The sequence below is a fragment of the Hemicordylus capensis genome, chromosome 4, assembly GCF_027244095.1.
Source record: "Hemicordylus capensis ecotype Gifberg chromosome 4, rHemCap1.1.pri, whole genome shotgun sequence".
Classification (NCBI taxonomy): Eukaryota; Metazoa; Chordata; class Lepidosauria; order Squamata; family Cordylidae; genus Hemicordylus; species Hemicordylus capensis.
The window spans coordinates 287,795,726-287,817,223 of record NC_069660.1 but is presented as its reverse complement, the minus strand read 5'-3'; the positions used below and the strand labels follow the sequence as shown (position 1 = coordinate 287,817,223).

The following is a 21,498-nucleotide window of genomic DNA, read 5'->3' as shown; positions in this document are numbered from 1 at the left end:
TTATGTATACGTGATGCCCCCAATATAAAAGAGACCATACCTATGGCAGACCTTTCTTTAATAATTTTCTTTTGGAAACCCACTGAAAACTGAATTTTGGTACTTCCACTATTTGTTTATTTTTACATTTATACCCCGCTCTTCCTCCAAGGAACCCAGAGCGGTGTTATTACTAAATTTGAAAGAAATTTCTAGAAAGAAGCCGGACATCTTTCACATCAGCTTCAGGTTCCTGGCCCTACCCTTATATATAAAATGTGTGGGCACTCTGCCCATTTCTTTCTCTTCTTTTTTCTCTCCCAGTCTTCCTTTTGTCATTCCATTTCTGCCCCTTAAATTCTGGCCCTGCCCTTAGTTCTTACTGTTGACTTTTGAACTTCATTCTTGCTTCTCCCTTTCCAGTCTTCTCTCTCTTCTCTTTCTCTCTCTCCATCTCCCTGTATCTTTCCCATCAAATACCTTTCATAAAGGCTCCCTTTGTCCATTACAGACTCACCTTTTCGGCACTGCCCACTGACCTTAAGTCATTCATCTTTCTTCAGGCCTTCCTCCTTCATTAATTTCCTTTTCTTTTTTACTTGGGCTATAAACCCACTGGGCAGTGACCCTGAGATGATTTCTGAGCCAGGGCAGTCTCTAGCATGTTACTGGTATTACATAAATCTTCTGGTTTTAATAGCAACTGGGGAAGCAACATCCATCCGGGTGTTTCTGAACTCCAAACTAGTTTTATACTAATTATACTCCCTTTTTAATGACGTTGTTTGTAATAGCTCCCGTGAGAATGAAGGAAGTTCTGGAAACAATCAGTGACAGTGACAAATTTGGTAATAAAAACTATTCAGTTGGCTTTCTGTGTCATTTATGTTAGTTAGTTCTCATTGTTCATTATGCTTTCCATTCTGCTAAGGTTTTCTATTAAGCTGTCAGTATTATCCAACTTGCACATGATTTGCTGACTATGACTCGCTATTCATGCTACTTAAGTTTATCTAATTTTGCTGGTGGTAATTTTGTTAGCGTTTTATACTATTCTAAATGCATGCATGTGACTGAAGCATTGATATTTTATGTATGTATGTATGAATTTATTTATTTATTTATTACATTTTTATACCACCCCATCCAAAGGCTCTGGGTGGTACACAACAAGTAAAAAAATGAAAACAAACACCAATTTAAAAAACTGCTTAAAATGACATAAAAACAAATTGAAAACAGTTCAGAGCCATTTAAAGCACACTGTATGCTCCTGATGCTAAAGCAGCTTCGGCAGAACTGTGCCCGCCTCCTGCTCCTTTGTGGCTAATGGAAGGGCAGCTGTTGGCATCACCAAACGTTCCCGAATTGCTGTCAGGGAAGGGGATGCTGGGAATGAATCCCATCCCATGAAGGACCTTCCATGGGGTGGGGGTGTGGTGGGACTTGAAGCTGCGGACCTGCTGCCAGCTGTGCTGGTTGGACTGGCAGATGTCAGCAGGGATGTTTGTTGTGTGCTGCTCATAGGGTAATATCTCAGCTGGGTTCCTATCCACCTCACAATGGTTGTGTGAACGAGCCTGGCATTCGTGTGCCCCCCTTGATCTGGACTGGGAACATGACAGGGGAAAGGGCTTAAACCTTTCTTCCCCACTATGATCCTGATTTGGATCAGACCTTGCCCTCACACATAATTAGACCGGGGGGGGGGGCACCTTGGCACCATTGGTGCCAACCTTACTTCAACAGCAAAAGAAGTTATTTTGCTCTGGGCATTTTTCTCATTTCCCAGCTCACATCTAGTATTGGAGCTGGGGAAAGGATAAAGGTACCTGGAGCAACAGCCTATCCAACCCCAGCACAGCATCCTTCCAGTGCTGTTGTTGGTGGCTCCCTTTTTTGCTTCTCCTTAAATTGTCAGCCCTCTGGGGACAAGGAACCATCTTATTTATTTTCGATGCAAACTGCTTTGGAAATTTTCATTGAAAAGTGGTATATAAGTAGTAGATCAGGCAAGGGGATGGTTCAGCCCACCTCTTCTGCCCACTCCTTCTGCTGTTAAATAAGAGGCCACAGTCCCTGTTTTATATGTGAATGGGATGAAAGAAGCATGGAATATTAGAGCTGGAAGGGACCTTCTAGTTCAGCCTCCTGCTCAGTGCAAGAAACTGGTACAGCAGAGCTGCACACCTTCAGCCCTCCTGCAGGCGTTGGACTACAGCTCCCTTCATCACTTATTACTGGCTGCTGTGGCTGGGGATGATGGGAGTTGCAGTTCAGAAACAGCTGGAGAGCTGAAGCTGCGCAGCCCTGTGCTATAGCATCCCTAAGAGATGGCCACTTGGCCTCTGCCGGAAAACCTTTAAAGGAGGAGAACCCACCATTGTGCAAAACAAACTGCTCTACCATCTGGCTGCTCTTATAGTTAGAAGCATCGGCCTAATGTCTAGCCTAAACCTACTTCCTTGTAATTTCAACCCATTGGTTCTAGTCCTGTGCTGAGGAACAACAGAGAACAAGTCTGCTCCCCTTTCTGTGCAACACCCCTTCAGATATTTGAAGATGACTATCATACTCACTTACTTGGTTTATATACCACCCTTCCAAAAGTGGCTCAGGGTGGTTCACATTAAAATTAAAAAATATATATTAAAAAAATTAAACAATTAAAAACAAAAATCAGTTAAAAGCAAATTAAAATCACAATTGAAACTAGAAAACATTAAAACTAAATATCCTTAAAAGCCAGGGTCGTTATGGCTCGCCTGAAGGCTTCCAACGAAGACAATCTTTATAAAACCAAGGGGTGGGCTTACTACAACCTAAGGGCAACAACAGAGACAGCCCTATCCCAGGTTGCCGCCTGATGAACTGGTAGCACCCGAAGATGGACCCCTCCTAATGATCTCAGTGAGCGGTGGGTGTCTTGTAGAGTAAGGCGTTTCCTCAGGTAACCCAAGTGTAAACCATCAGGGCTTTAAAGGTGATAACTGGCACTTTGTATTTTGCCCAGAAACATATTGGCAGCCAGTGCAACTGTTTGATAACAGGCATAATGTGGTCTCTCCAAGATACCCTAGAGACCAATCTGGCTGCCACATTTCGAACTAACTGAAGTTTCCGAACTACATACAAAGGCAGCCCTACATAGAACACATTGCAGTAGTCCAACCTGGAGGTTACCAACTGGTGCGCCACTGTTTTCAGGTCATTCTCCTCAAGAAGCGGGTGGATATACCCTCTTAAGCCTCTCTTCTTCATGCTAAATGTGTAGAGCCCTGAAATATAGAGACCTTTCTCACAATTTGTGAGAAAGGGCTTGAAGGGGCAAGGGAGACAGCCTCAAAAAGCTTACCTCCCCTGCAAACGATCCTCACTGTTGGGCTGGGCATGGAGATTGTGCGCCCAGACATGCAGCTGCTTCCTTGGGCAGCATGGAGGGTCGTGGGCCGGGACACATTGCCACTGCCCCCAGAACTCCCATAATGCATCATGTGAGTGCACATTGGGGATTACCTCAATGCTGGCCAGGAGCCCCATAGATATGTAGTTTCCAGTAGGCTTGTGCCAGAAATGTTTAGGAGGCCATTATGAAGGCCTCCGAAACGTTTCGGCGCTGGGGGCAGTTTCGGCGCCGAAACACCGACGGGGGTAGCACTTTAAGGGCGGGGGAGGGTGTACTCACCCCTCCCACCGCATTTTCCCTGCCGCCACGCTGTCATTTTGAAGCCCCTCAGGGCGGCAGTGTTCCTCCCTGCCGCCCCATTTCCCCCGTCGGCCGGAAGTGGCCGGAAGTCACGGGTGTGCGTGCGCCCATCTTGTGTGTGCGTGCGACAATCTTCGTACACATCCCTAGTTTCCAGGCCTTGAAGGGCTGTGGAGGTCACAACCAACCAGCATCCTGAATTGGGCCTGGAAGCCAATTGATGGGCCATGCAGTTGCCAAAAACCAGCTGGATATGGCCCTGTGGACCTGTAGTCTTCAACAGATGTGCATTCTGCACTAACTGGTCACAGGATTGTAGACAAAATGGTTATGCCATGTGACACAAGCCCTGTTCACGTATAAGAGAAAATTCATATGCATTCTGTGTACATATATGACTATTGATATATACATATGTACAGTTCTTCACATATTATGTTTGATGTGCATACAGCAGTATTTGCAATCTGCGTTGTACATTTTTGAGGGGTAAAGTCTTGGTGTTGCCTTTTAAAAAAATGATTGCACGTACAGTCATTCATGTGACTGTACATTCATGGAGAGCCAGCGTGGTGTAGTGGTTAGAGTGCTGGACTAGGACCGGGGAGACCCGAGTTCAAATCCCCATTCAGCCATGATACTAGCTGGGTGACTCTGGGCCAGTCACTTTTCTCTCAGCCTAACCTACTTCACAGGTGTAGTACACCGCTCTGGGTTCCTTGGAGGTAGAATGGGATATAAATGTAATGTTATTATTATTATTTTAACATTTATATCCCGCTCTTCCTCCAAGGAGCCCAGAGCGGTATACTACATACTTGAGTTTCTCTTTCACAGCAACCTTGTGAAGTAGGTTAGGCTGAGAGAGAAGTGAGTGGCACAGAGTCACCCAGTTAGTTCCATGGCTGAATGGGGATTTGAACTTGGGTCTCCCCGGACCTAGTCCAGCACTCTAACCACTATTCCATGCTGGCTATATATATATATATATATATATATATATATATATATATATATATATATATATAAAGTGAAAACATGTACATGTGTACAAACACCTGTATTCATGTACAACATAACATGTGAATAGCTCTATTATAATTTTGGAACATGTTTCCCACATGTGTAAAAGTACAGGAATTCTAAGGGGCTTTTTTGTTCTCATTGCAAGAAAATATGCTAATGAAAACTGTATCTGAAGCTGTTGAAACACAAACCCCTAGTTTGCATTGCAGACCACTGATATTACTCCAATATCATTGTCTCAAATAGATTCAGAACTGAACCCAAACTTCTCAGTTGAACACCAGAGCAGAATCTTCTGTGGAAGAACAGAGAAAACTTCTCCGTAAAGCGAGCTTAATTAAACTAATTTAGGTTTAGGACGTCTAATGGGAACATTCCATAATCAAGTTACACCTTCCCTGAGAGACCTTGGCATCGTTTTGGTTCATTTAGTTTTTTGATAAGTGTTCCTTGCTGAACAGATAATAGTTGTCAGTGTTTGTTTGTTTTTACTGCCCTGGAAAAATTAATAAATCTGGGCAATGTTATCTTGACCAATGCGGAGACATAGAGGTCATGCCCACAACCAAGAATGCCAGCGGTGGGGAGGGAGGCTCCTCCCTGCTTCCGTGCACCCGAGCGCCGCTGGTCTAAAAGCTCTGCTGTTCACATGGCACATGAGTAGCACCGCAGCGAGCAGCGGAACGAGAGGAGGAAATCCTTCCGCATCCCTCAGTGCTCTGCGCCAGGAGTGCGGTGCCTTGAGGGCTCTTACCGCCCAGCTCTTTGTGTGCTAGGGCTGTGTGCAGCCCAAGCATACACATGACCCCGGTGCTGAGGTCAAGGGCGTGCTTGTGCCCTTAACTCTGGCTAAACACCGGGGCAAAAAGTTGGGTTTGGTGGAATGGAAGCCCTGTGATCAGGAGTGAGCCTGGCACCCCACACAAGCTGCCTAACCCAGGCTGGGCTGCCCTAGCCTGAGTTAGGCTGCTCATGAGAATAGCCTTATCATCTTGGTATTTTTGTGGCCTATCTATCTCTGTGATCATCCACATCTTCAACCATGCTTACGGACTTGACATAATACTGCTTAATTCCCATTTAAATCAATTTCTTTAAACTTGCTGAAATACTCGTACTTCAGGTTTGTTTGCTTCTTACTTGTCAGTTCTATTGTGTTGGCTCCTTATCTTTGTGAAATAGTGGCGGAAGATTTCAATTTTTACATCAAGATTGCCTTTTGCCTGCCTGCATAAACTGTATGAACCCACACCAAGGTGGGAAACTCAGATTCATCTCGGGAGGGAAACCAACATCGATCATTTTTGAGGGCTCACACAATGTTAATGTTCTTTGCTGCCTAAAAACCTAGATTCAAAGGACTGTGTGAGCCAGGCCCCCGTGTTGATCGTGTTTTAACATCCTGATTTGTAGGGAGAACTTAAAACCATATTCTCCCTAGTTAGCTATCATGGACACTGTGGTTTAAGAAAGAAAGCGGGAAGCTTTATGTTTAGCTGAGTGTGCAAGGAGAGGGGGAAAGGAGAGGGAGCGTGGGTGCTTGCCACTCATTCCTTTGCTGGTTCAGATCAAACCATAGTTTGGTAGATTGCCTGAATTGGGTCATTAAGTGCTTTACCTAATTATTTCATCTTAATCTTTACAACAACCCTAATTAACAGCAAGGCTGCACAATTTTGGCCCTCCAGTAGCTGTTGGACTAAAACTCTCTTCAGCCCGAGCCACAGTGGCCAAAGTCAGGGATGATGGGAGTTGTAGTTGGAAAAAGAGCTGGAGGACCAAAGTTTGTTTGCTCTTGCTGTACAGCGCAACTATTACCCCATATTGCATGGGTGGGGGGTGGGGCGGGGCGGCCTGAGGCTGAAAAAGAAAGTGCCCCGTTTAAGATCACCTAGAAATGCTTGACTAACAAGCAGAAGGTTGCCGGTTCAAATCCCCACTGGTACTATATCGGGAAGCAGTGATATAGGAAGATGCTGAAAGGCATCCTCTCATACTGCACAGGAAGAGGCAATGGTAAACCTCCTCCTGAATTCTACCAAAGAAAACCACAGGGTGCTGTGGGCTCCAGGAGTCAAAATCGACTTAACGGCACACTTTACCTAGAGCATTTGCATTGGAGATGAGATTGATGCGAGGGACTTCTTGATCTGTAGCTCAGTCTTGTAGGCACCACACACAGGAGCGTAGCTAGGGAAGAGGGGGCCTGTGTTCATTCCTCTCTCTGGCAGCCCCCCTGAGTGAGGGAGATAATGAAGAAAATATGGAGGGCTGGACCTGGAGGGCTCTCAGGAGCTGGGGGCCCGTGTTCTTTGAACCCTTTTGCTCAATTATAGCTACGCCCCTGACCACACAACATCATAATCTCATAATCACTGGGCACCTTTTTATTTGTGCATATTTCAGATTCAAAGCAGACACTGTTAGGGAAAAGAATAAAAAATACTTATCCATCGTTTTATGTCAGGCCAGTGATTGCCTTTGGGTCCTGTTGTGTCGCCTATTAATCTGACAGATGAATGCTGACAAATATGTAAGTTCCTAACTATTGGAATGTCCAGTCCCATTTAAAGTGTTCTTTTGACTGTGCCTGCTGAATTTGCCAACAGTTCAAAGACCTGGAATAATTTATAATGAATGCGTTTCTGATTAGAACTATGATATGCTTTCCCCACATCCTTTCCCAAGTCCAAACTTCATCTTCCTCCAATCTACTCTAATCTCTATTCCAGTGTTCCTCTGTTGTATAAACGTGATGTGAGATATGGCTCCAGATCCTGACTAGGAAGAAGATCTGTACAGACAGGCTCAGTGTTCCATTGGTGAGAAATAAAAGCAGGCACACCCGCAAGTGCCTCAGCTACAATTAAAACACAATTTTGAACAATTTGGCAAGTGGTACTGCTTGCTCACCACACTGTGTCACTGAGATTGTCAGATGAAACTTGCAATACTGTACAAGGACAAAGTCTTGTTGCATTACTAGAAGTGTAGAACAGCAGATAAATGCATTACTGGGGTGAGAACTCATGATCCAGACACCCTGCTGAAGCTAAGCTGGTCTAGGTCTGGTCAGTGCTTGGATGGGTGACCATCTTAAGTAGGCTGCCTTGAGTTCCATGGTGGAAGAAAGGTGGGATATGAATGGAGACTTAACAGAGAGACTTTCCTTGACCTGGTTCCTATGTATACTGAAATAGCCATGAAGTGTTTGAATTTGGCCCTTAGAATTTAAGTACAAATTTATTTATTTATCCTGCTCTTCCTCCAGGGAGTCGAGGGTGGTATACATGTTTATCCGCATAGCCCTGTGAGCACTGTTCCCTCTAACAGAGATTCCCAGATGTTGTTGACTACAACTCCCAGCATCCCCAGCTGCAGTGGCTTTAGGCTGGGAATTATAGGAGTTGTAGTTGTCAACATCTGGAAAATCCGTCTTAGAGGGAACATTGCCTGTGAGGTGGATTAGGCTGAGAGATAAATGATGGCCCAGAGTCATCTAATAAGTTTCGTGGCTGAATGGGGATTTGAACTTGGTTCTCCCCAGTCCTAGTCCAACACTCTAACCACTACACCACACTGACTCTCACTGGAGTAAATGGACATACACCAGTGCTTTCCAAATGCCTGACACCTGTTTTATAAGTTTGGCGGCACCATTCATTCTTACACCTAAAAATGTTTACTTTGAGGGTCTGTAAGAGTATAAACAACCTGCCCTCAGGGAAGCCTACTTCCTTAGTTTTGGCAAGAATCCCTGGTCTGGCCTTGTGTCCTCTGAGGATAGGCAGTTTTGAAGCATGTCTGCATTGGGAGGGATAGAATGGGCTAATTGTATGCAGTGGCACAGCAAAACTGCCCCTCAAGCCAAAGCTGATGGGAAAGGGCCAGGACCAGGCAGGCAACACATAGCCTCCTCTGAGAGTTAGTACTCGGGGTTCACCGGAGCAAATGTCTAATGACATTTGTGCAGATCTTGCATTTGTGTGGCTTGAGTGCATGCAAAGTTGTAGGTTGACGTTCCGTTGTGCAATATATCAGCCAGTTACTTTAAAGTCTTCCTGACTTCAAGGGGAGAATTAAACCTGTGTCTGCTGCCGCTTCGATCAATGGAACACTGAAGCGCTTTATTTGGCTGGTTTGTGCCTATTGTTTTTACAGCACTGGACAAGGCACAATACAAGCCATGTTGAGGTTAACGCCAACCAGCTGTGTTTTTGTTTGAGATTATCTTAAATCCTAATTTCAATTAAATTTTGTCCTAATGGCATTGCTGCAGCTAATGCTCTCTAATGCTTGAACTGACACAACATACCGACTCTTTTGACCTTTCTGGTTGGTTCTGGCATGCAACCATCCTCTTACATAATGCAGTTTCTGTGCTTCCAGTGCATGCTGCATTCATTGGCTTCTAATGATCAAAATGACTATTGTAGGAGTAGACTGTGATAACAATAAATACATATTTTTCCATGCATCAGTAGTGCTGGGGTGAATATTGGTGGCAGCTTACATGCTTGATCAGAAAGTATTGCACAAGATACTCCATGTTAAACCTCCACTGTTTGGTGGATGATGTCATTTTTACATGTGGCTCTTCTCTTTTGTGGACTCAAAAGTGGAAGGGGGAAAAACACTATTGATGGTTGTTCTCCAGGCTGCCTCCTACACAGGAAACATCTTCTTTAGTTTGTACTTGTATCCTAGTTTTGTTTGAGATCATAGTAGCTGGGATGTTAAACTAATTAATGCTAGTACAAAATCATAATACCGCCCGCCCCCCCCCCCATCCAATGGCTCTGGGTGGTACACAACAACAAACATAAAACCCACAAATCAATCCTTTTAAAAAACAATAGTTACAGAACAGTTTAAAAATAGCATAAAACCATTAACAATTAAAACAGTTTAAAAACCCTGGAAGGCGAGGCCAAACAGATAGGTTTTAAGGCCAACCATGAACTCAAAACTACGGATTTCTGCTGGGAGTGCATTCCACAGCCCAGGAGCAGCTACAAAGAAGGCCCGCCTCTGAGTCGTCACCAGACGTACTGGTGGTAACTGAAGGCGGACCTTCTCAGATGACCTTAACGTGCGGTGGGGTCATGCAGAAGAAGGCGCTCTCTAAGGTATCCCGTACCTAAGCTGTTCAGGGCTTTAAAGCTAATAATCAGCACTTTGTATCTTGCCCGGAAACTTATCGGCAGCCTGTGCAACTGGTTTAAAACAGGCATGATATGGTCTCTTCGGGTTACCCCAGAGACCAGTCTGGCTGCCTCAATTTGAACTAACAGAAGTTTCCAAACTATGTAAAAAGGCAACCCCAATTAGAGCACATTGCAATAGTCAAGCCTGGAAATTACCAGCTGATGCACCACTGTTTTGAGGTTGTCCTCTTCAAGGAATGGACACAGCTGTTGAATCAGCTGAAGCTGGTAGAAAGCACTCCTGGCCATAGCCTCCACCTGAGATACTAGGGTGAGGCCTGGATCCAGGAGTACTCTCAAGCTACACACCTGTTCCTTCTGGGGAAGAGTAACACCATCCAGCACAGGAAGATCTAACTCATCCCTCAAATTCTGAGCCCCCACAATGAGCACCTCTGTTTTACTTGGATTCAGTTTCAATTTGTTTCAGGGTTTTTTTGCCACACTCACCACTGCCGCCACAAATACCTTCAAATGGGTCCTATGCTGTATCCTGTCAAGTTTGAGCCAAGTTCTCCTCCACTTGTGTTCCAGTTGCCTACCTGGCTGCTTCAGCCCCTGCAACTCCTCTCTATACCAAGGGGCCATTTCTGAAGCAGGTTGGAAGGGCCGCTTAGGAGCAATTGTGTCTACTGCCCTGGTAAGTTCTCTATGCCAGGTATCCCAGCAGGGCATCGACAGAATCACTGGCAGCACCACATTAAAACCCTCCAAGGCTTTTTGGAATACTACAGGATCCAGCAGCCTTTTTGGGTGGACCATCCTAATAGGTCCACCACCCCTGCAGGGGTGAATTGTGGCTGTGAAACCAACCTTAACCAGGTAGTGCTCCATCCATGACAATGGGGAAACCACAGGATCCCCCACCCATGGAACAAAACAAACCCTGATGTGAACAAAAGACCAAATTGAGTGTGTGGCCGGCGATGTGAGTTGGTTCAAAACCTAATTGGGATAGGCCCATAGTTGTCATGGCCGCTATGAACGCCTGAGCTGCACCTGACAAGCCAGCCCCAAAGTGGATATTGAAGTCCCCCAACACCAAATGTCTGGGAGACTCCAACACCAAATCAGCAACCAGCTCTGTCAGCTCAGTTAGGGAGTCAGTTGGGCAGCGGGATGAACGGTACACCAACAGAATCCCCAATCTATCCCTAGTTCCCAGCCTCAAAAACACACACTCCATATAAGTCAACTGTCTCACAGAGGCCCTGATAAGGGAGGTGGTATCCTTGTGGACCACAGCCACTCCACCTGCCATGCCCACTTCCCGTAGCCTGCTTCACAACAGAGTAGCCTGGTAGGAGAAGCTGAGCCCACACTGGACCACTTGCCTCCCCCAGCCAGTTATACATGCCAGGTCAGCTCTCTCATCCATGATCAAATCATGGACAATTTCAGTCTTATTCTGAACTGACCTGGCTTTGCAGAGGAGCAAGGCCATACTGTGTGGGTATTTCGAGCTGCTCCCCGAAGCCTGAGAGTTGACAAGACAATTGGAAGTGGAAACAGTTACTAAATTACTAATTTCACTTCCCTTGAATTGCCAGCTACTCTGCCAGCGCCAATTCTTCTATTCCCCACCACTACAGCAATAGTTGCCTTGGAACCGCCGAACTCACCTCCAGCACCACCCCTCTCAAGAGAGCCCAAACACATACCTGCAAAAAGGCCTGACACGGCCCAATAAAAATGGAGAACCAGCAAATTCCAGACCAAACCTCTGGCCCCACCCTACTATAACCGTCCCGCAGACCTCAGTCCCACCCTGAATGCTGGCTGCCTACAGGTGGACTGACAGCCACACATCCAGTGTGTCTTCTTGGTATAGGTGCCTCCAAGAACCCAGCAGCCCCTCCTCTACCGAGAAGCTCCAGAGCCTAGCAACAGGTGTTCAGTGTCAGGCAGTCTTGGAAGGCAGCCACCTTGAACAGGACGGCAGGCTGCCCTTCATCCGGGCTGGACGATGGAGCTGGAGCCTCCAAAAACAGAGGGGTCCGTTGATGGCCCCCTCGCTGCAGATTAGCAAAGGAGACTTTCAACCATGTAGTGTGAGCCTATGTATGTTTTCTCAGAATTCTGAACAAATTCAGTAAAGTTTGATTCCAGGAGGTTTTTCACATGGGGCTTTTAAGCCCTTTAATACACATCTCTTCTGGAGTGAAGGTGCTGCATTCACATGTTGGCCAAATTTACCCTGAAGTCCCTGCGAGTTATTGGGGAGCAATTCAGGTTTTTCGCTGCTTGTTAGTGTGTAGCCTGATTTATGTCCTGAGGGGGGGAAATCCACTATTTTGTGTTGGTTCTTTGGGCCAACTTCAGTTTCGCAGTAAGCCTCCCAGTAACCTTGCAGTAAAGCCTGCTGTGTGTAAAAGTCCCAGGTAAGTGTGTGGAGAGTTGCAGCCTCAGGCAGCAAATCTAACCACATTTAGCTGGAAGTACATTTCATTGAAACCTAGCAAGGAAAGCATGTCTACTTAAAAATAAACTCCATTGCATTCAACTGTCTGAGATCCTTCCCTGGTAAGTGCATATAGGATTGCACATGCTCAGTGATGTAAAGCAAACCAAACTAATTTGTGCTCCCAGCATATTTTGCTCCCTATAGGAGACCAGTAAGTCCCACTGAAGCAAGGAAGATAGGTGGGGAGAAATAGAGAAAAGAGCAAGAATTAGCACCATTCCTCAGGAGGAAAAGAGCGGGGTGGGGTGGAGGGGAGAATGAGGAATCTGCCTCTTCTTGGTAAAAATTTAAGATAGATGAGACATGCTCAAGGAGCTCCTGAAGCTATGCCCTAGCCTGTCCTAAAAGCCATCCTCCCTGCTCCCCAATGTGGAAGTAGGGCTGGTTGTGGTCTCTCACTGTACTGAGATAAAAACCACTCTCTGCAGGTGCTCAGAAGCAGGGTTGTCCTAGTGGGGTGCAGGGCTGGGGGGCAAATCAGCATGTGCAGGGCCTCCTTAACATTCCATGTCGCTACAGAATCATACTGACTGATGACATACAGTGTCAATAGTGTGAGTGAGGTTTTTGGACATGCAAGTGACATACATTGATATTTCTTCCTAGATTGTGGCTTGCTTCTTTAAATGTAGAGCCAGATATACTTGTAGGGCTTCAGCTGAACTGGGGTCAAAGGGGTTAGGGTTTGACTAATGAGGCACTCTATCAAAAAACTTAAATTAATGTGGGGACAAAGTCGGGGGGAACCTTTCAGAACTGATGACTATATTAATGCTGACACTGTCCTTTTTTTAATGGCTTGTGTATTCTTGGTCCTTGCCGTGTGTCTGCTGAAGGGAAATTTATGAAGCTCACTAAGCACTTCACTGGGGGGTGGGGTCAGGATAGTTCAGTAGCAAGCATTAAAAAGTCCATTATTTTTAAAGTTAAAATGTGTTTTTTAAAATAAAAAGCATCAATCAAGTATAATGAATCCTATTAAGACGTAGACTTTGGCATGCTCTCAAAAATGTTATTGTGGAAGAGAAACAAAGTGCAGGAGGAAAAATATTCCAGGTTTTCGGACATCCTTGTGGTACACCTAAGTGTTATGATTCTTTCCCTCTGACCCAGCCATTTGTATGGAGGACAAGAGTTCACCTGCTTTCCTATGCACCTGGCCCATTGTCCTGCTTCCAATATTTCAGATATCCAAGCAGGGCCCTTGGATTCAATCACAGCCTGCACACTTCCAATTAAATGAATTTAGGCTAAAATGACACAGTCAATTTCTATGATAAAAATCTGATAATGGACTGCTCAGTTTTGACCTACACTGCTGGATTTTACACACAAAGGGCAAGTTCAGATGACACGTTAAATATCAGTTTTGCCACTGAGGCTATAGTCACAGAAGCATACACAAGCCTGACTTCAGACATGCAAGGGCAAAGTTAACATTGGTCGTGCTGTGTGTGAATGTGGCAAAGATGGCTTCTTCACTTGACTTATGGACTGGAATCCAACATCTGTAAGCAAGAGTTGAAGTCAGATACAGATGTTGGCTGCAGAACTATAAGCAGAGTGGAAGAAGCCAAAATTGGTTGTGTTGTGCGAATCTGCCAATGTAGGCTTATTACGTCCCTTCCACTGGAAGACAGGCTTACCCTCAAATTTAGATTTGGCTTATTTTGTGTCAAGTGAACACATCCTATACCTAGATTGTAGTAAAATGTGAATGTGACAGCATGGATGGTTGTCCAGGGACATCTGAGGTGGGGCTAGCCTACCGGTTGAGGGGAGAGCATGAGATATGCTCTCAAGCTGCCTTCCATGCAGTGGGCCAGATCGGGGGCGGGTGAGGCATCATCACCACTCCAGCCCAAACATGCATTCTAAAGTGAAGAGGTTTGAACACATGTTGGGGTTATTCCCACGATCAGGTGAAATCGGGCTAGGGGAGCCTAGCACAATTTTGCCTGATCGTGGGAGCCACCAGGCTTGCAGGCGAGCCCGATGGCTTCCTTGCAGTTAACCTGCCAAACTAGCCCTCCCCTTGAACTGGGTTTGTGGAACGAGCACTCTGCAAACCCGGTTTTTTAAATCGTGAGTAGCCGTGGCGTGGCTCCGTGCCACGGCTACTCATAAGTAGGCCCCCGGCTGGGAGATTTAAAAGCAGCCTCCTTGCTTGAGGGTCTCTCCAGTATGCCCTGCATGTTCGCGCAGGGCATACTGGAGCTTCCGGGGGCTGCACGGCCCCTTATCCTCCCAGCGCCCACCAGTTCCATCATGGAGCCGGCAGTCGTGTGGGCGGCCGATCTGGCTGCCCAGGGCTCGCTCTCCCCGCTTACCTTCACAAACCGCATCTCACTGCTCATGAGACCCGGCTCGCTGTTGGCTTTCAAAGGCATTTGTTTTCAGTGCAGAGAAAGTACAATCACTCAACTTCTATTACATATGTGTCTTTACTCCAATATGCTTGTGATTATTTAGTTGGTTTTTTTTAAAAAAAAACTAAAAACCAAAATGAAATGCAAAACCAGAAATAATGTTTTGACAACTGCAGCACTTTCAGGGGCTCACAGTATTTGAGAGATGATGCCCTCGTCATGTGAATGGGCAACAGGATATGATCCAGTTCTAACTGTAAACAAGTTGTATGTTCTTCTTGCTGTGTGTAAACAGGAGTGGGGAACCTCTTGTTCTGCAGTTGGCGTTTACGGTTCATGAACCAAACTGAGTCTCGTCAAACTAAACACAGGGCATATGTGGCTGCTGCCAATTTACATTTCCCCAGTAATAGCAACCAAAAGAAAAGCACAATGTGACATTCTGGTGTTCAACACTTCCCTGCTCTCAGCAAGTAGCAGCCAGTTAATTGAGTGGTGGTGTGGAATGCTGAGCACAATGAAGTCATGCCACAAGTTTTTTTTTTTACTAGATGTTGCCAAAGAGGCTCATGGGGGGAGAGATGGATTGGTTGCATCTACACATCCTCCATGATATCTAGTCAGGCTTTTATTCTCCAAATATAAGAACATTCAACCTGAGCTAACCATTTGTTGTTGCAGCAAGACCCCCAATGCATGCACAGAATCCTCCTGTTTGTGAGAACCCTATTACTCTTCACTTCAGTGAAGGAGAGACAGCTTCATTCATGCATAGATACCCGTGCACGGGAGAACTGCTCCCCCACCCTAGAAATGACTTGAGAATGTGCACATGTAGGTCTCTGTTTTTTAAATTCTGGGTTGGTAGCTCAGTCTGTGCCACTGCTTTCCCCTAGGGCTTCAGCTCAAGAACATAAGAACAGCCCTGCTGGATCAGGCCCAAGGCCCATCTAGTCCAGCATCCTGTTTCGCACAGTGGCCCACCAGATGCTGCTGGAAGCCACAGGTAGGAGTTGAGGGCATGCCCTCTCTCCTGCTGTTACTCCCCCGCAACTGGTACTCAGAGGCATCCTGCCTGTGAGGCTGGAGGTGGCCTGTAGCCCTCCGACTAGTAGCCGATGATAGACCTCTCCTCCATGAAGTTATCCAAACCCCTCTTAAAGCCATCCAGGTTGTTGGCTGTCACCACATCTTGTGGCAGAGAAGTTGATTATGTGTTGTGTGAAAAAGTACTTCCGTTTGTTGGTCCTAGATTTCCTGGCAATCACTTTCATGGGATGACCCCTGGTTCTAGTGTGATGTGAGAGGGAGAAGAATTTCTCTCTATCCACTTTCTCCACATATGGGTTGCATATGGGTGCAGACCAGCTTTGCATCCATATGCAACCCTCCTGCATTGTGTTGTGGAGATGACCTGGGTGGTCCACATAGCTCTCTTTGGTGCACACTGAAGGTCAGCATACGTTTTATAGCTGCCTCCCTTGTAAATATGATGTAGTCTCATGTTGGTTTAAAAAGGACATTATTCAACTCCATTTTCTCCTCCTCCTCCCCTTCCCTTTTCTTTCTGACTCCACTCCACAAACTCTTTACAGAACCCCCCTTGGGACAAACTTCTAAAATAACCAATCAAAAAAGATCACTAGATAGAATTCAACAGCATAGTTCTAGAGATGTTGTCAGCACTGGACCACTCCATCAGTGTTCTGTCTCGCTCACACTTTTTTTGTTGTCCGCTCAGTCAGTTTTAGATCCGGCTCAGGTTGAATCAGGAAGGTCCCACTCTGAATGCGGGTGCACCCTCACTGCCTTGATACTGCCACCCAGAACAAAACTCATTCCGCACACAGATGAAAAAAATTAGAGAGAACACTCCACTCCATCCCCTTTTCCAACTAGAAAATATATCCCCAGTGCCTTCTTCATTGGGACTTAGGAACATAGGAAGCTGCGTTATACAAGTCAGACTATTGGTCCAGCTCATTACTGCATACAGCCAGTGACGGCTAGTGGTTCCTGGGGTGGGGTGGGGTGGGGTGGGGGGCGCTAGGCAGGGCAGGTGATGGGTGGAGCCGTAGAGGCAATTGTGGGCAGCTCTGGAGGTGGAGTCAGGACTAGGCAGGTGCCTTAGCAATAACTGGCAAAGTGTAGATTTGTAGCTAACGAGTGGGATCAAAATACACACACACGCACATCTCAAATGCTCATCAGCAGATACACAGCAAAATAAGAAAAACATAAGTTGCTTTATAGCAGTGTTTCTCAACCACTGGTCTGTGGGCTGATGCCGGTCCATGAGGAGTTGAGTGCCGGTCTGTGTTGGTCCATGAGGAATTAATCCCCGCAAAAAGAATTTTGAACCGGTGAGGGCCGCTGCTGCTGGGAACTCTCCGGAGCTCATTTCTAGGGAGGCAGTCCTCGCTGCTGGGATAACGTTCATTTTTGTTATTAGTTTTTAGGAGAGCCCTGTCTGTTTGGCCTGGCCTTCCAGGGTTTTTAGATTGTTGTAGAGGGTTTTTAATGTACCTTTTTAACGGGTTTTTAAACTCTGTTTTGTTGATTAACTGTTTTATGGTATTTTATATTTTTAATTGTTGATTGATTTTAACTGTCTTTGTTTTATTTGTAAACCGGCCTGAGCCAATTTTGGAAGGGCAGTATAAAATTTGAATAAATAATAAATAAATGAATAAATAAATAAATTTCGAGGCAGCTAAATGAGTTTTATCTCAGCAGCGAAGGATGCCTGCCTAGAAATGATCTCCGGAGAGCTCCTGGTGGCTGCACCCGACCCCCAGGCTTGAAATGTTTTGCGAGGTGCCTGGGGGTGGGGTGAGGTGGGGCGACCCCTTTACTAACTTCTGGTCTGGGAAACTGTGCACAAAGAATGTACCAGTCCATGACTCCAAAAACGTTGAGTAACACTGCTTAATAGTACTTAATAGGACTACAGTAGTGTGTAGATTTGAATCTAACATTTGGCAGCTGCAGGATCAGAACACACGCACACAGGAAAAGAACTGTGCACGAGTAAAGCACAGGCCAGCTACAAAAGGTTGCTTCTGTGGAGAGTAAATGCATTCTGGAGTCACCAGGGCTGCTGTGTCTGCCTGACGTATTCATTTTTGACATATACTAATAATAATTAACAAGAAATAACTTTTGAGTCAGAGTGGTACAGTTGTTAGTGTGCTGGACTAGACTGGGGAAATCCAAGTTCAAATCCCCATTCAGCCATGAAACTCACTGGGTGACTCTGGGACAGTCACTTATCTGTCCCTGCTAACTGCCCAGCACCTTTTTAATGTGGTGATTCTCTTTATTTAGCAGGAGGAGAGTAACTGGCCCTATCTACCCCCAGCGTAGTACCTCTAGTGACTGTTGCTGGTGTCTATATTGTGTTTCTTTTTAGACTGTGAGCCCTTTGGGGACAGGGATGCATCCTGTTTATACTTATTATTTCTCTATGTAAACGGCTTTGGACGCTTTTGTTGAAAAGTGGTATATAAATGTTAATGTTATCTCTATCTCTCAGCATAACCTTCCTCATAGGGCTGTTGAGCGGATAAATGTAACCATGGGCTCCACTCTGGGCTTCTTGGAGGAAGCAAAGGCTATTCATGTAAAAGTAAATAGATCTATATAAGTCACAGGTAAAACAGAGATGAGTTACAAAAGTGGAGAACAAATGCATTCTGACGTTACAAGGGCCTATTTCAAAAATGCATACATAAATAAGAGAAAAGTCACAGGTTTTTCAATGATGCTTGCTGCAGCTATAAACCATCTCCTGTAACTTAGAGGACATCATGGGAAGCAAAGATGCATGGGGACACCCTCTCCCAATTCCATGCCTGATGAACAGCTGGTTGCAATGCTCTGCCCACTTTGGGTGCCCACCACTAAGCCTGGGTGTCCATCCTAGCAAGCAACAAATGTTTGTTTTTTACAGAGATTTATGGCATGTCATTTTGGGAATGGACCATAATGCTTTGCATATAGCTGAGATCAGAGAGCAAGCATAGATTGCATTGCTCCCCTCAAAACAAACACAAAGAAGCCAGCAAATGATCAGACTTACCAACAGCCAAACAGCCTGCCTGCTCTCTAACCAAAATGGTGATTAGATTCTGATGTATATTCTGAGTAACTAAAAGAAAAAGACTACCACACCTTCTGGGCACTCTGATTGGCTGCCTGAGGAGTCAATCAGCCTAGTCTCTCTCTGATTGGTTTATAGGGCAGTCCTAGGATGACCCACTTGGCAGAAAAAAAGTGAGCATGCTTATAGGCTCAGGCCTTATTTATATTAGTATTTTAAAAGATTTGGGGCTTTTCATTTGTTCTGTGTTACCATCGCCCACCCTCAAAACTCTTAAAGCAGCAGCAGGCTGCAGGCACGAGCAGCAGGGAACAACAGAGTGAGGCAGTAGGCACACAAAATAGAGACAGAGACAACATGACTGACTGAGAAATTTAAGGTGAGCACCATTCACTTTGTTCATATATAAGATTCACCCCTGCCTACAGCAAGGTTTCAGACAAGCTTTATTTCCCCAAGGTTTCAGAGAAGCTTTATTCCAGCCACCTAATGGTACTGCGCGGAAGTAACTTGCCTAGGGAGCAAGAGGTTGCTGGTTCAAATCCCCACTGGTATATTGGGCAGCAGTGATATAGGAAGATGCTGAAAGGCATCATCTCATGCTGCGTCGGAGAAGACAATGGTACAATCCTCCTGTATTCTACCAAAGAAAACCACAGGGCTCTGTGGTCACCAGGAGTCGACACCGACTCAACGGCACGACTTTATCTTTACCTGGAGATGTCATGGATTGAATCTGGGATCTTCTGCATGCGAAGCAGATACTCTACCACTGAGCTGTGGCCCCATCCTTTATTGACTTATTGTTTTAAATTGAAGTGGATGCTGCTCTTAAAGGCATTGAGGGCTTTTATATCAGAGATGCTGGGATAGTCATGCCTCTGCCTCTAAGCATCCATAGAGAACCATGGCCTATAGTGTATTTCTATTAAATATCAAACATTCAGGCTGTGTGTGGTTCTGGTCTTATTTTTGTCTTTATGGCTTTCAAGATTGCTGGTCCTTCCTCTTCCTGTTATGCTGGAACAACAGAAGGTCAAAATGCAGACACAGTCCCAATAACTCTGTACAGCAAACACTGCACAGCTCCAGTGTCCCTTGTTTTTAGAATAAAAAACCATCAGGGACCTAGTTACAGATCTTCTAGAACACACCCGATTTCTGTTGGTGTGTGGTCTCATCCAATGGACAAGCTGTTTTGTTCAAATGAACAAAATAAAAGTCCCGAGTTACCTAAAGCTCCCGAATCCTGTGCTCTACTGATGCACTCAGCAAGACATGCCTATTTAGTTAGTTCCCTTTCTTAGCTCCTTCAGTACTGGATTGTCAGGATTTAGAACAAAACCCTGCATTTAGATTTTCTTTTTCACAGAAGTGGAGATACTTTCTAAGCACACCCAAACGTGAATGGGATTGATTAGTATGGTTAAAAAAATGAAATTGTACAAAAATTCACTCTATTGATGAAATGAATTCGTTGTAAGTATAGCTGTGAGACTCAGATGCTGAGCCACCACATTTGCTGACCTAATTCTGAGACTCACAAAAGGTTCCGTTAAGTGGTGAAGAGCAGGGAGGGGGATAGTTCATGGCCCACAACTTTCCATATTCATAATGCTTCAGAAAGCCATAAAATCAGCCTCCCCCAGGTAGTTGTTAGGCTGCTAGAATGTTCTCTTTGTTGCAGCGAGAGGAAATGTAAGCAGATCTTGCAAGAGGAAATAAATAGAGCAGCAGTAAAAAGTTCCCTCCCTTTGCGTCTGAACATCTGTTCTAACTTTTGACAGCTCTGATATAAAAGCAAACTGCAAAGCAGGGATGAAAGTGGTGGTTCCATGAAAGTAAAAGTCGCCCTAAGGCCCTGTCCATTCAAGTCAGCTGATTTCGCCAATGCAGAGAAGTGGGGTAGAAAATTTCCCGGGAAATTTTCCCATACTTTATTTTTCTGTGAAAATTTTTCAATTTATGAAATTTCTACATGGTTACTTGAAAAATGTTTGAGATACAGTTAGAGAAAATTAATAAAATGGAGGTGTTTGGTATTTTTTATTATATAAATAGGTCAAATCTATTTATGGCATATTTACGATATTTTAAAAAGAAAACATAATGCAAATTTTATGCAAATATGGGAGTAATTTACATAGAGGATTTTTTCCAGAAATTTCCCAGAAAATGCACATCTCTGAACAAATGGTTTTTCAGATTTAGAAAATACATGTACAGACTTGCTGTATCATCTTCTTTCCCTTTGGACAAATCAAAGTGCACAACTTTAGTCCTTCAGCTGTTATTGGACTACAACTTCCATAATCCCAAGCCACAATGGCCAACAGTCAGGGGTGATGGGAGTTGTAGTCCAACTTCTGCAAGGCATTTTTCACACAGCAGGCTTTACCATGAGTTTGAAGTTGCCCCCCCAAACCAACGCAAAACATGGATTTTTTTTTTTACCCTGGATATAAAGTGGGCAAATGACTTGACAAGCAAGCCAGAGATTGCCGGTTTGAATCCCCACTGGTATGTTTCCCACACTATGGGAAACACCTATATTGAGCATCAGCGATATAGGAAGATGCTGAAAGGCATAATCTCATACTGCACAAGAGATGACAATGGTAAACCCCTCCTGTATTCTACCAAAG

At 45.0% G+C, this 21,498-nt stretch overlaps 1 protein-coding gene and 1 long non-coding RNA gene across 5 annotated transcripts in view; one reads left to right on the top strand and one right to left on the bottom strand.

Moving 5' to 3' along the window:
• NCALD (neurocalcin delta) overlaps positions 1 to 21,498 on the top strand; it is a 238,427-nt gene that overhangs the window by 142,167 nt on the left and 74,762 nt on the right. The window contains exon 1 of one of the 4 annotated variants that reach the window (XM_053243283.1): positions 19,213 to 19,232. The exons of the other annotated variants lie outside the window; for them this stretch is intronic. The gene's annotated coding sequence lies outside the window, so the exon portion shown is untranslated. Of the gene's footprint in view, positions 1 to 19,212; positions 19,233 to 21,498 lie in introns of those variants that run through there. 4 annotated transcript variants of the gene reach the window in all.
• The window catches only part of LOC128322295 (uncharacterized), a 43,863-nt gene that overhangs the window by 14,591 nt on the left and 7,774 nt on the right, over positions 1 to 21,498 (bottom strand). The window lies entirely within an intron of this gene.